We start from the raw sequence: 11,128 nt of genomic DNA on the forward strand, positions 1-11,128 counted from the left end.
TCTCTCTCTCTCTCTCACACACACACACACACACACACACTGCATTGCCTCTAGTAAGCCAATTTAATATAGGTTGGAAAAAAAGATTTCTCAACAGTGCAAAAACATCTTTTGAAAAGGCAATTCTGTTCCAGCCTAGTCAAACCACTAAGGCATGATTTAAACAACAACAACAACAACAACAACAACAACAACGCCATGGGGGCACTACAGGGGTGGCTCATTCAGTTAGGCAACCGACCCTTGATTCGGGCTCAGGTCATGATCTCAGTTTGAGTCCCACACCGGGCTATGCACTGACAGTGAGGAGCCTGCTTGGGATTCTCTCTCTCTCCCTCTCTCTCTGCGCCTCCCATGCTCTCCCTCTCTCTCCCTCTCTCTCTCTCTCTCCCTCTCTCTCTCTCTCAAAAATAAATAAAAAATAAACCTTAAAAATAAAAACAAGGCTAAGGCATATCCTCCCATTCATGCAGGGCTCTACTTGACATCCCAGATCAATGGGTCCCTCCTGACTACTGTTTCCGTGAGATTAACTTCCAATTCAAACCTCCGATTCCTCCCGTTACTAAACAAGCAGCAGTGTATTGGGGGGCCGCACGGCACTCCATGATTCTGGGGCGCTAAGCACGAAAGACCAGCAAGGGATTTCCGTACAAGAAGTGCTTAAATGCTCAGGGCCAGCGCAGTCCTGGGATGAGAAAGTCCGCAGGCATTTCGCACAGAAGAATGAGGCCAGGCATGGAGCACCCTGTTAGCAAATCCCCACCCCCCCCCCCCCCCCCCCCCCCCCCCACCCCCCCGAACACGGCTGTCCCCGCAACACTTTCTGGTGTCAAAGCGACAAGGACAGCAAGATACAAAAGAGACAGCTTGGCTCAGGACAAGGAGAGAAGGCAGGGTGGGAGTGGGGAGAAGAGCACGGAACAGAGGGAGCTAAGAGGCAACATACTTGGGAATGAGGAGAGGAACACACGGAAGGTCGGGGAGACACTGACGCCTCCCGCCCTTTCCGGGAGGTCTGTGTGGCCCCCCGCTGGGCCTGGAGGGTCTGGGGCTGGCGCTCTCCCCGGCACTGAGTGCGCAGAGCCCCTCTCACAGCCAGCGCGACCATCTGCGGAGGTGCGAGGAGACAAGGTTTGCTTTCTCTTCTCTCTGAGCGAGGGTGACCGTCTATGGCCAAGGATGGCCCATCGGACTCACGAAGCAAAGACGCTGCAGAGAGACGGAACCAGAGCCTCATCAGAAGGGAACAAAACGAAGCGCGCTGCAAGGCTGCTCAACGGGGAGGCTCGGATCCGCCCGCGCTCACAACCCGGGTCGCGGGACCCTCCCCCGGAGCCCCTGGCCCGCAGTGAGGCGCAGTGCCCACGGGAGACGGTCCTCTCGAGACGATGGGGCAGGGCTCCGGGGACTGGGTGCGAGGAGGACGGCCAAGAAAGAGAACCTCAGGCTGGTCGGGGCCAGCCTGGAAGACAGGGGTCTGCGGGTGACAGGGGCTGACGGAGAGGGTGGGACCAAGCGGAGGCCCTTGCACGAAAAGGCAAGAGCGAGGCGCCACCGAAAGAGAAGCAGCAGGACCACGCCGCAGCCCCGCCGCTACTCCACACCCGGTTCTCCGGTGCAAACGGCTTATCTGCGCCAGGTCTGCCCCAGAGGCTTCAAACTTTCGTCTCCAAAAGCCTACCGCCGCCCTCTGAACTACAACACCCAACATGCTCCACTCGCAGGACGAACGACCCAGCCCCTTCCGCCCCCGCTAGCCAATGGGCTTCGCCAATTTCCTCTGGCCCGGGAGAGAGGGCGCTTTCTGCCCCGTGAGCCGCTCGGTTTGATCCCCAGGCGTTCCAGAAGTGCGGTACTGAAAACGAGACCAAAGGCGTAGGGCCCAGAGCTAAAGGCAGAGTCTTCGTCGGCGTGGATTCCACTACGGAACATGGGCCGCTAGGGCGGACGGACAGTGCCACGCCACGATTTTCGGGTTCCCTCCCCGCTTCTTCCGGGGCGCGCCTTCGTCCTGTGGCACAGGCGCACTCCACCTCTTGGGGGCGGGTCTCGGACCCGCAGCACGCGCGCATTTCCCCACCTCTTGGGGCGGGCCTCGGACCTCCCGCACATGCGCACTTTGCACCTTCTGCAGGACTGTCCTCCGAGCTGAGAGGCACGTGCGCGCTTCCCTGCCTTCCCAGGGAAGCAAGTTGAGACACGACCCCTCTGCTTGTTCCCGGTGCTGTTCTGCAGGTATTGTATTGGGGGTAATGCTGTCCTTTTTTTAATTCATTTTTTTTCTTGTGTTGAACTTCAAGACGCAGCAATGAAATGTTCTTAAAAGAGCCCTAAAGCAGGGGTTGCAATCTGGCCTGTGTAACAGAGCAGCGGTGGGGTTGGCAGTCACCTGAAGGTCCGGCCCTGGGCCGGTGGTCTCTGAGGCTGGGAGGGAACGAGGCTCCGCCCGCCTTCTCGTGCTGGGGGTGCTATGGACCCAGGCCTGCCGTCCCCAGCCTCCAGGCCCCTGGGCCACAGGGCCCGAGAAGCGAGCAGGTGGCAGCGTCGGACGCCGTGGGTATGATCTGCACGCCGGACAGCGTTGCTGGGGCCGCTGGAAGGAGCGACCAGGAAAGAAAAGACAAGCTTCGTTGGCCCCTTCTTCTCTGCCTGCAACTCCTGATAATTCCCCTCCTACGTACCTTCCCATCTGACCACTTTTCTCCATCCCTACCGCCATTCACGCCATCTCTTGTTTAAGCGATTTCCCTGTGCCCGGTGTCCCTGTGGGATCATGCTAAAATGCAAATGCGAGCATTAAAACATGCCATAGGCTCCCTCACCCCAGCAATAAAGTACGCACACCTTAAGGCCGGGTGGCCTGGCCACCTCCTACAGCCGTGCTCTCCCACCTGTGTCCTAGTCATCCTTAAACACCAACAGGACCTTTAACCCACCAGGCTACGTTTTACCCCAACGGCTTTTTTCATATAGAAGCAATTTTATGAGCGTCCTGAGCTCTGCTGAACACCATCCTGACTCGGTTTCTACCAGAGTCTCCGACCAACGCTCTGCACTCCCTGCCTGGCTCTGACAGATTCTGCAGCTTTCTGCGCCCGTGGTTATCAGAAGTCCAGCCCACTTAATCCGCTTTAAAACTTCAGCCTCACACCAGGCCGTACACTCCTTCCTTCCCCCCAACCCTCCGCACAGGCTTCCGCTGTGGGACCTGTTTTGGGGGGAACTGGTGCACTCGGTGTCCTTCAGTAGGAGGCTCACTAATTTAAAGTACTTGCTGCGTGGGGAGCTGGAGGAAGCATTGGGGAAGGTGCGGGAGGAATGGCCAGGAGTGCTTTTACCTAACTGGGCATGTAATTACAATCCTCTGTCGGTTCTCTGCCTCTCGGGCTAAGGCTGACTGGTCATGGATACCTTCCACTTGGAAGGGGCCCAGATGCCAGCCGTTAAGGGCACAGAGGTTTGTTTTGTGGAAGCTCTCCCCCACTGCACAATCCCAGATGGGAAATCTGCTCCGGCTTAACTGCTTCCCACAAGCCCCCCCGGTCCTGCCCTTGGTGGTACAACGAGGCTGTGCCGGCTACCGGTTTTCTCGGGAGGAGAGCAGCGAGGTAGCCTGAGCCCCGCTGATGGCCACACCTGTTCACGTGACTTTCGGAAAACTCACAGCTCTGTCTGCACCAGCAGGAACTCGTTCTCGTTGTTTGACTAGAATAGAAGGGAAATTACAGCTCCTGTCGCTAGGCTGCAGCCTCTGGATGTGACATCCCTTCCTTCGTCTGTTCAACAAGCCACTATTAACTGACCTGGAAGGGATGAGGGGGATTTAATGCATGTCTGGCTGGGGCCCTTGGCGCAGTGAGGACGGGGTGATGGGTGATGGCGTCTTCCTGTGCTCAAACACCAGGCAGGGTTCTCAGGAGCTAGCGCCTCCTTCCTTCTGTTCTCCCTCCCTGCACCCCCTCAGTGGGGCAGAAAGGACAAATTGTCCCATGGGCCCGGGGGAAATTGCTGCTTAGCCTTCAGAGCTCTGAGATAAAATTGGATATTGCTCCCAGGATGCAATTCCAGACGTCCAGCCCTCCCATAACATACCCCTGCCCTGACTTGTCTGTTCTCTCCTTCAAAATGGGGGCAGGGGCACCTGGGTGGCTCGGTCAGTTAAGCATCCGACTCTTGATTTTGGCTCAGACCCTGAGCACACGGTTTGTGGGTTCAAGCCGTGCGTTGGGTTCCTCGCTGACAGTGTGGAGCCTGCTTGGGATTCTCTGTCTTCCTCTCCGTCTGTCTCATAATAAATATTTTTTTAATGTTTATTTATTTTTAAGAGACAGAAACACAGCACGAGCTGGGGAGGGACAGAGAGAGAAGGAGGCACAGGATCCAAAGCAGGCTCCAGGCTCCAAGCTGTCAGCACAGAGCCCAACGCGGGGCTCGAACTCGTGAGCCGCGAGATCATGACCTGAGCCGAAGCCGGACGCTTAACTGACTCAACCACCTAGGCACCCCTCTCATAATAAATATTTTTAAAAAATGAAATAAAATGGGGACAGCATTTTTGTCTGAAGAGCCAAGTTCCTGGGTTAACTAAAACATGAACTTACCCAGAACATCACATTCTACTGTTCATCCAACAAATATCTATTGAGCAATATTTATATGCTAGCTTTTTTTTGGGGTGGGGGAACTACAGTGAAGACAATTCCTGCTCTCAAGTGACTTACAGTCTGGGGCGGAGACGTGAAGAAACAGTTTGAGCACCAAATACTCTGACAGAGCACGCGCACGTGGCTTGGAGGAGATACAGGTCGGGATCCCAAGGAAAACAGCCCCGACTCAGCCTTAAGGTAGGAGCTGAGCATGCAGAGAGGCGGGAGGGGAGAGAGGCTTTCAAAAAAAAAAAAAAAAAGCAATGATGTGATTTAGTGGACTAGGAGAGGAGAGGCCAGAGTCCCAGGCCTTTACTTATTGGGCCAGTGACTGTGTGCCCTTGGTCACCTTCTCCTGCCTGAGCTTCCTGCTCTGTTAGGTGAAGGAAGTGGACAAATGATCGCAAGGTTCCTGTGTTCGCTTCCTGGGGCTGCTGTGACAACCACCAACGTGGTGATTGAAACCAACAGAAATTCGTTCTGTCACCAACTTGGAGGCTAGATGTCTGAAATGGAGTATTGTGCTCCCCCCGGAGGCTCTGGGGGCGAATCCATTCTGTGCTTTTTCCAGCGCTCGGTGGCTGTGGTTGTTCCTCAGCCCGTGGCCTCCTCTCTCTGCTCTGTCTTCACATCTCCTTTCCTCTGCATGTCTGTCTCTCCCAGAACTCCATCCTTCTCTCTCTCTCAACGCCACACGTGCGATTGTGTTTGGGACCCACTAGGATAACCTAGGAGGATCCCCTCTTCTCGAGATCCTTAATTACGTCTTCTGCGCATATGGTAACGTCCGCACTTTCCAGGGAATTGGCACAGGTATCCTGGGGGTGGGGGATCCATTCACAGGCCTTTACAAGTTCACAGAGACTGGGGAGAACCACCTTGAGAAAATCTGCACTGCCCTGCATTCTCCTCCCCACTTCCCTCCCTTTCACCCTAGCTCTTATTTAAAATAACCTACATTTGTATACAGTTTTATGGCTTAAAAGGTTATTATGCGTTTATAAGCTCATTTCAGCCCCATAAAAACCTATAAATTTTGCATTATCCCTATAATTCCATTGGCAAAGAGTAAATGGAGGTTCATAGAGATTACGTGACCTGACCAAGGTCACAAGTGCTGGAAAGAGTGAGCGCTGGGCTCCAACCCGAGTCTTTGGCCACAACTCCTGTGGCTCCTGCCGTCATCACCTGCCTGAATCTTGACAGGGCATCGAGAGGTTCCGAGACCGGGACTGGGAGATGCCCTTGGCGTACATTCAGCTCTCCCTGCTCCTCCTGCTGAGCACAGCTAAAAACACTGGGTGTTTTCTTTTCTTTTTTTTTTTTTAATTTTTTTTTTTTTAACGTTTATTTATTTTTGACACAGAGAGAGACAGAGCATGGACGGGGGAGGGTCAGAGAGAGAGGGAGACACAGAATCTGAAACAGGCTCCAGGCTCTGAGCCGTCAGCACAGAGCCCGACGTGGGGCTCGAACCCACAGACTGCGAGATCATGACCTGAGCCGAAGTCAGCCGCTTAACCGACTGAGCCACCCAGGCGCCCCAACACTGGGTGTTTTCTATAAAACCAGCGTCAGAAGACCCTGAAAGGTGGGAAGAAGAAGGCAGACTGGCTAGGGACCTTGGAGCCCGAGGAGGGACATGGCAGTGAGTTCCCTGGGTTTTCTTTTTGTTTCCTACATCCTGGACTGGGTGCTGGAAAAGCAACCCAGAAATGCCAATGGGCACAGACAAAATAAAGTTTCAAGAAAAGCCTGCTTGCTTTCTCTAGCTGGAAAAACAAAACTAGGAAAGAGGCAATCCAGCAAGACATAAAAGTTTTGGACAATAATTGCCCTACCCTAGCCAAATACCATGGAAAAAATCATGGTCCCACCTCCACCACATAAGCAAAGACCAAGTGGGGACCCCAGGCCCCCACCCTTGCCCAGCTGTAATGAGGTCCTCCTCCTCGTGTCCCACCCCAGGCTGCCAGGGTAGTGTCATAGAAGACACAGTGGGACCCAGAGTGTCATAGAAGACATCCCTGCCCAGATTAAGGAACTGCCCATCCAAGAGTTACAGGGTGCCCTTCCCTGTCCTGCCACAGTGTCAGAGGAGGCCAACTGGGGGGATCTAAAATCCCATACCCACCCAGCAGTGAGGACTTCCCTCTCTGTCTAACTGTGGCTTGACAAAGGAGGCCAAGTGGAGAACCCAGACCTTCGCCCCACCTGGCATTACTGGGGAGATGCCCCCACCCACAGCTGGCATGATGTCAGAGGAAACTTGCCGAAATAGAAGATGTAAATAAGATCCAGAGTCTCCTGACACCCAAATGTCCAGAATACGATCAAAATCATACATCATACCAAGAACCAGGAAAATCTCAAATTAAAGAAAAAGAAAAGAAGATAATAAGCAGATGCCAACAGCACGATGGTGCAGATATGGGAATTACCTGACAAGGATTTTAAGGAATCATAAAAATGCTTCAACAAAGAATTATGAATACACTTGAAACAAATACGAAGTAGAACATCTCAGTGAAGGGGTGCCTGGGTGGCTCAGTCGGTTAAGGGTTCAGCTCTTGGTTTCAGCTCAGGTCGTGATCTCACAGTTTGTGAGATTGAGCCCCACGTTGGGCTCTGTGTCTGGGCTCAAGCATGGAGCCCACTTGGGCTTCTCTCTCTCTCTCTCTCTCTCTCTCTCTCTCTCTCTGTGTCTGCCTCTCCACAACTAGGAAGTTGAGAGGACTCTCTCAAAATAAATAAACTTAAAAGAAAATCTCAGTGAAGAAATCAACGATATAAAGGAGAACCAAATAGAAATTCCAGAACTGCAAAATATAATTACCCAAGTAAAAAAACTCCAAGGAAGGGAGGACTCAACCTCACAATGGAGGGGGACAGAGGAAAGGATCCATGAACTTGAAGATGTAACAGTACAATTGAGCCAAGCTGAACAACAGGAAGTGGGGTAAAAAAAACAAACTTAGGTTTCTGAATCATCATGTCTTGCAGTTGAGGCAAAAAATACAACATTGCTGAATGTGATTTTCAACATATCCAGAGGAAACACTTAAGTTATACTGCAAATGGATAAGGGTGAAGGAACTGAGAGGGAGGTGGTACTTTTTCTACACTTGTCTCCAACTGGTAAGCAGTGGACACCACTAGGTCTTCATGATGACAGAGTAATTCTGTATCGTGATTTCAGTGGTGGTTATAAGACTCTGCATGGATGATAAAATGCCATAGAACTATATGCACACATTTGCCCCAATGTCTGTTCACTGGCTTTGATTTTGTGCTATGGTCGCACTCCGTTACATGGCTTCTCTCTCTACTCTCTTTGCAACTTCCTAAGTGTCTGAAATGATTTCAAAACGAAAAGGAAAAAGATAAGGGGATTGAAGGGACATCTTCACAAGCAATGGGGAACACTTTCCATTTTAGAGGCCAGGCATGAAGGGAGGCGTGCTCAGAGGACAGAGGTTTGCAGACTAGAACCTTCAGTTCAGACCCAGCCTCACCCTCAAGTGACATCACAAAGCCTCAGACGCCCCCGCCCACCACCCAGAAGTTTTATCAATTAAGCCATCAGCTCAGGACGGTATTTGCACTGGAAGCTGTTGTCCAACCTGGCCAAGCACACTTCTCCTCTCCCTGTTCAGTTATGTCCCAGAAAAAATGGCGCCATGCAAGCAACAGGGTCAACAGACGTGTGACTGCAGCTCCTCACCCACTCTGAGGATATAACAAAGAGCCGCCTGGTTCTCCTGGTGCATAGTCGTTGGGGGAGTCTGCTCATACCACCTAGCTCAGCCCACTAGGAGAACCCTATGTCTTCCTCACAACTCCCAGCCTTCCTGTGGGACAAGAGCACACTCACCACCGCCACATCTGACCCTGCTCGCCTAGTAAAGGTTCTCTTCTTCCTTGCACTCCTGATGACCCTCGTCACTCCACTCATCCTGGTCTGGAAGGTAACCAAAGACCGAGGCAACAAGAACAGAGAGCCAGACCCGAGAAAGGAAGATACTCTGCTGGCGTGAAGGTGGACGGTCGCTGCCAAGGCCTCCATTGAGGGGAAGACTGGAGGCTCAGGAGGCAGTGCCATCCTGGAGCCAGAACCCGAGGAGGAAGAGCTGCTTTGCGGGGGAGGTCCCCCGGGGAGGGGGGTCCCCCAGGGCCTCCCCCCTCCTCCACCACCACCCATGTAATTGACACCCATCTTGGTGTTCTCTGACTCATCCAGGCTGCCAGGTTTGAATGTCTTCTCTCTGTGGCTCTTCTAGACCGAAATTACAAATGGCTCTTGATTTCTGCGTTAACCGAGGAAAAAACAAACAAACACGTGGAGAATTAAAAATTGATTACAAAGCCCACATCTTCCTTTCTAAATTGGGCATGTGTTGACTCTGGGATATTGCAATTATTGGGAGCTCACAGCATCTCTGACTATATAATGAAGCTATACCAGAAGCTGGGTTCCAGAAGAGCCTTGAAATAGGACAGCTCACCTACTCCAAATTCTAGGTAAAATGCTCCCTCCTCTTCACCTAATTCTAAGAATAAAAAGTATTATTGCTCTCAAAAAATGACGGGAAGTACCAAATACTTTTCTTTCTTCTCCCCCATCCTCCAACTTTATGGGCTGACAAGCTTTAAAAATATCATTTTCTAAAATAATAATTTCATTTTTAAAAATCTTTTCTGGGTTTGGAATGAATTAACTCTCTTTTCAGATGAAATCCAAATTAAAGAGGCAGCATTTTGAAAATCCGTACTCTCACTCAGTTAGGCTTGGGTTACCCAAGGAGCATTTGACCATTTGCCTGGAAGGAATTAGTACTTTTTTTGGAGAGAAACCTCTACGTCCAACCCCACCGTTGACTTCCTCCTCGAAGCAGCCTGTCAGGTGTTCCCTTGTCTCCCTCCACATGCACTTGACTCTGGGGTCGAGAGCCAACAGCCCCTTCCTCAAAAGCCTTCCCCATTGCTTAAAATCATGGGACTATGTGTTCAGCCGTCTCAGAGCACACGCCCCCCGCCCCCCCCCCCCCCCAGGTGTCTGGGCTGCATACTCTGCATGTGTCAACCACAGGTCATCCATGCACTTCCGCTATAACCTGTAGAAATTAAGGAGCTCGGTCACTTGGTGCTGAGGAGAGGTCAGTATTGCTGCCAGACGCAAGGGGAACCCCCCCCCGGGGGGCAGGGAGTGTTCCCACCTGCTTCCTCGACTGTCTGATAGGTGGTGCTTGTCTTGTGGCTGACCGACTTTAGTGGAGACAGATCACAGCTGGCAGCAATGGGGCTGCAAGTCTCACGGCCAAGGAAGATGTATCCCTCTCTCCTCTGCAGCATGGGGCTCTTCCTCAGAGGCAGGCTAGCGTTCCTCTCCAGCTGGCTACCACGCCCCGTGTCCGTCCAGCACGCCAGCTTGGGAAGTACAGGGCGTGAGGGGGTGTTGCCTTGAGTGTGCATGGTTTCCACGCATCGTTCTGTCGAGAAGGAGCTCCACGAAGGCCTTTGTGCCTCCAAGTTGGCATCAGGGTCCTCAGCACCCCAACACTCTGCAGATGTGTCTCCCCTATCCTGAAAATGCCTGTACTTATCCACCAGATGTTTACTGAGCTCTCGCGAAGAATCAGGCTCGGTCCTGGGTGCTGGGGCTGTGAGAGGAAGGGCCCCCGTTTTCTCTCTCCTCGAGCCCGTCCAGCACCGTGAGAGATAGACGTCCATGAAATGAGCGCATGGGTGAATGCTTAATTATGTAACAGAAAAGTGCCCTGGAAGAGAATTGGGCTTTCTGGGGGCATGTATGGAGGCGTGTATAGAAGGAGCCTGGCCCGGGCTGGAGAAGGTGCGCCTGGGCACAGGAGCCTGGCTGAGGGGTGGAACAGGTGGAAATTCTGCACATAGGGGTGCAGGCAGGCGGCCCTGCGTTCCAGAGCGAGAGCAGCATGTGCAAAAGCCCATAACCAGAGGGGTCGTTGTGTCAATAGTATAGAAAGATGGGGCCTCGGGAGCACAAAAAGCAAGGGCCAGAATAGAAAACTGCGAGCTGGAGACACAGGTGTGAGGGAGCCCTCACAGCCAAGTGCGTCTATTACAGGCCACTCCCGGGGGCCCTAAATTACCCTCCTCCCCAAGCCACTCACGTACCCCAGGTCTGTTTTACTGACAAACCAGCCGGACTGCATTGCAAGCTTATGGCCACCCGATGGCAGCAAAGGGCCACACTAGGCACAGGGACCCTCCCTTCCCCGCTCAGAGCTGGATTGTCTTCCCTAAGGGACTGCCAACCACATTATCCACAATAATGGGAATCTCTTGTCCTCAAGATCTCCTGGCTGGCATTTTCATCATTTTTAAAACATACTGTGTAATAAGCATCAATTATATGCGGACTCTCAACATAACGGTATATCCGTTCTGCCTCCGTGAAGATGAGGCTCCGAATCCCAGAGAGGCTGCCACCTGCCCAAGTC

The 11,128-nt window shown here is 52.5% G+C and overlaps 1 long non-coding RNA gene across 1 annotated transcript; it reads left to right on the top strand.

The window, feature by feature from the left end:
• Positions 1–4,480: 4,480 nt before the first annotated feature.
• On the top strand, positions 4,481–9,235 carry LOC121015555 (uncharacterized). Its single transcript, XR_005783863.1, has 2 exons — positions 4,481–4,847; positions 8,088–9,235. It is a non-coding gene; the product is annotated as an uncharacterized LOC121015555 (long non-coding RNA).
• The last annotated feature ends 1,893 nt before the right edge of the window (positions 9,236–11,128 follow it).

The sequence above is a fragment of the Herpailurus yagouaroundi genome, unplaced genomic scaffold, assembly GCF_014898765.1.
Source record: "Herpailurus yagouaroundi ecotype Mexico unplaced genomic scaffold, PumYag 207, whole genome shotgun sequence".
In the NCBI taxonomy this organism is placed as follows: Eukaryota; Metazoa; Chordata; class Mammalia; order Carnivora; family Felidae; genus Herpailurus; species Herpailurus yagouaroundi.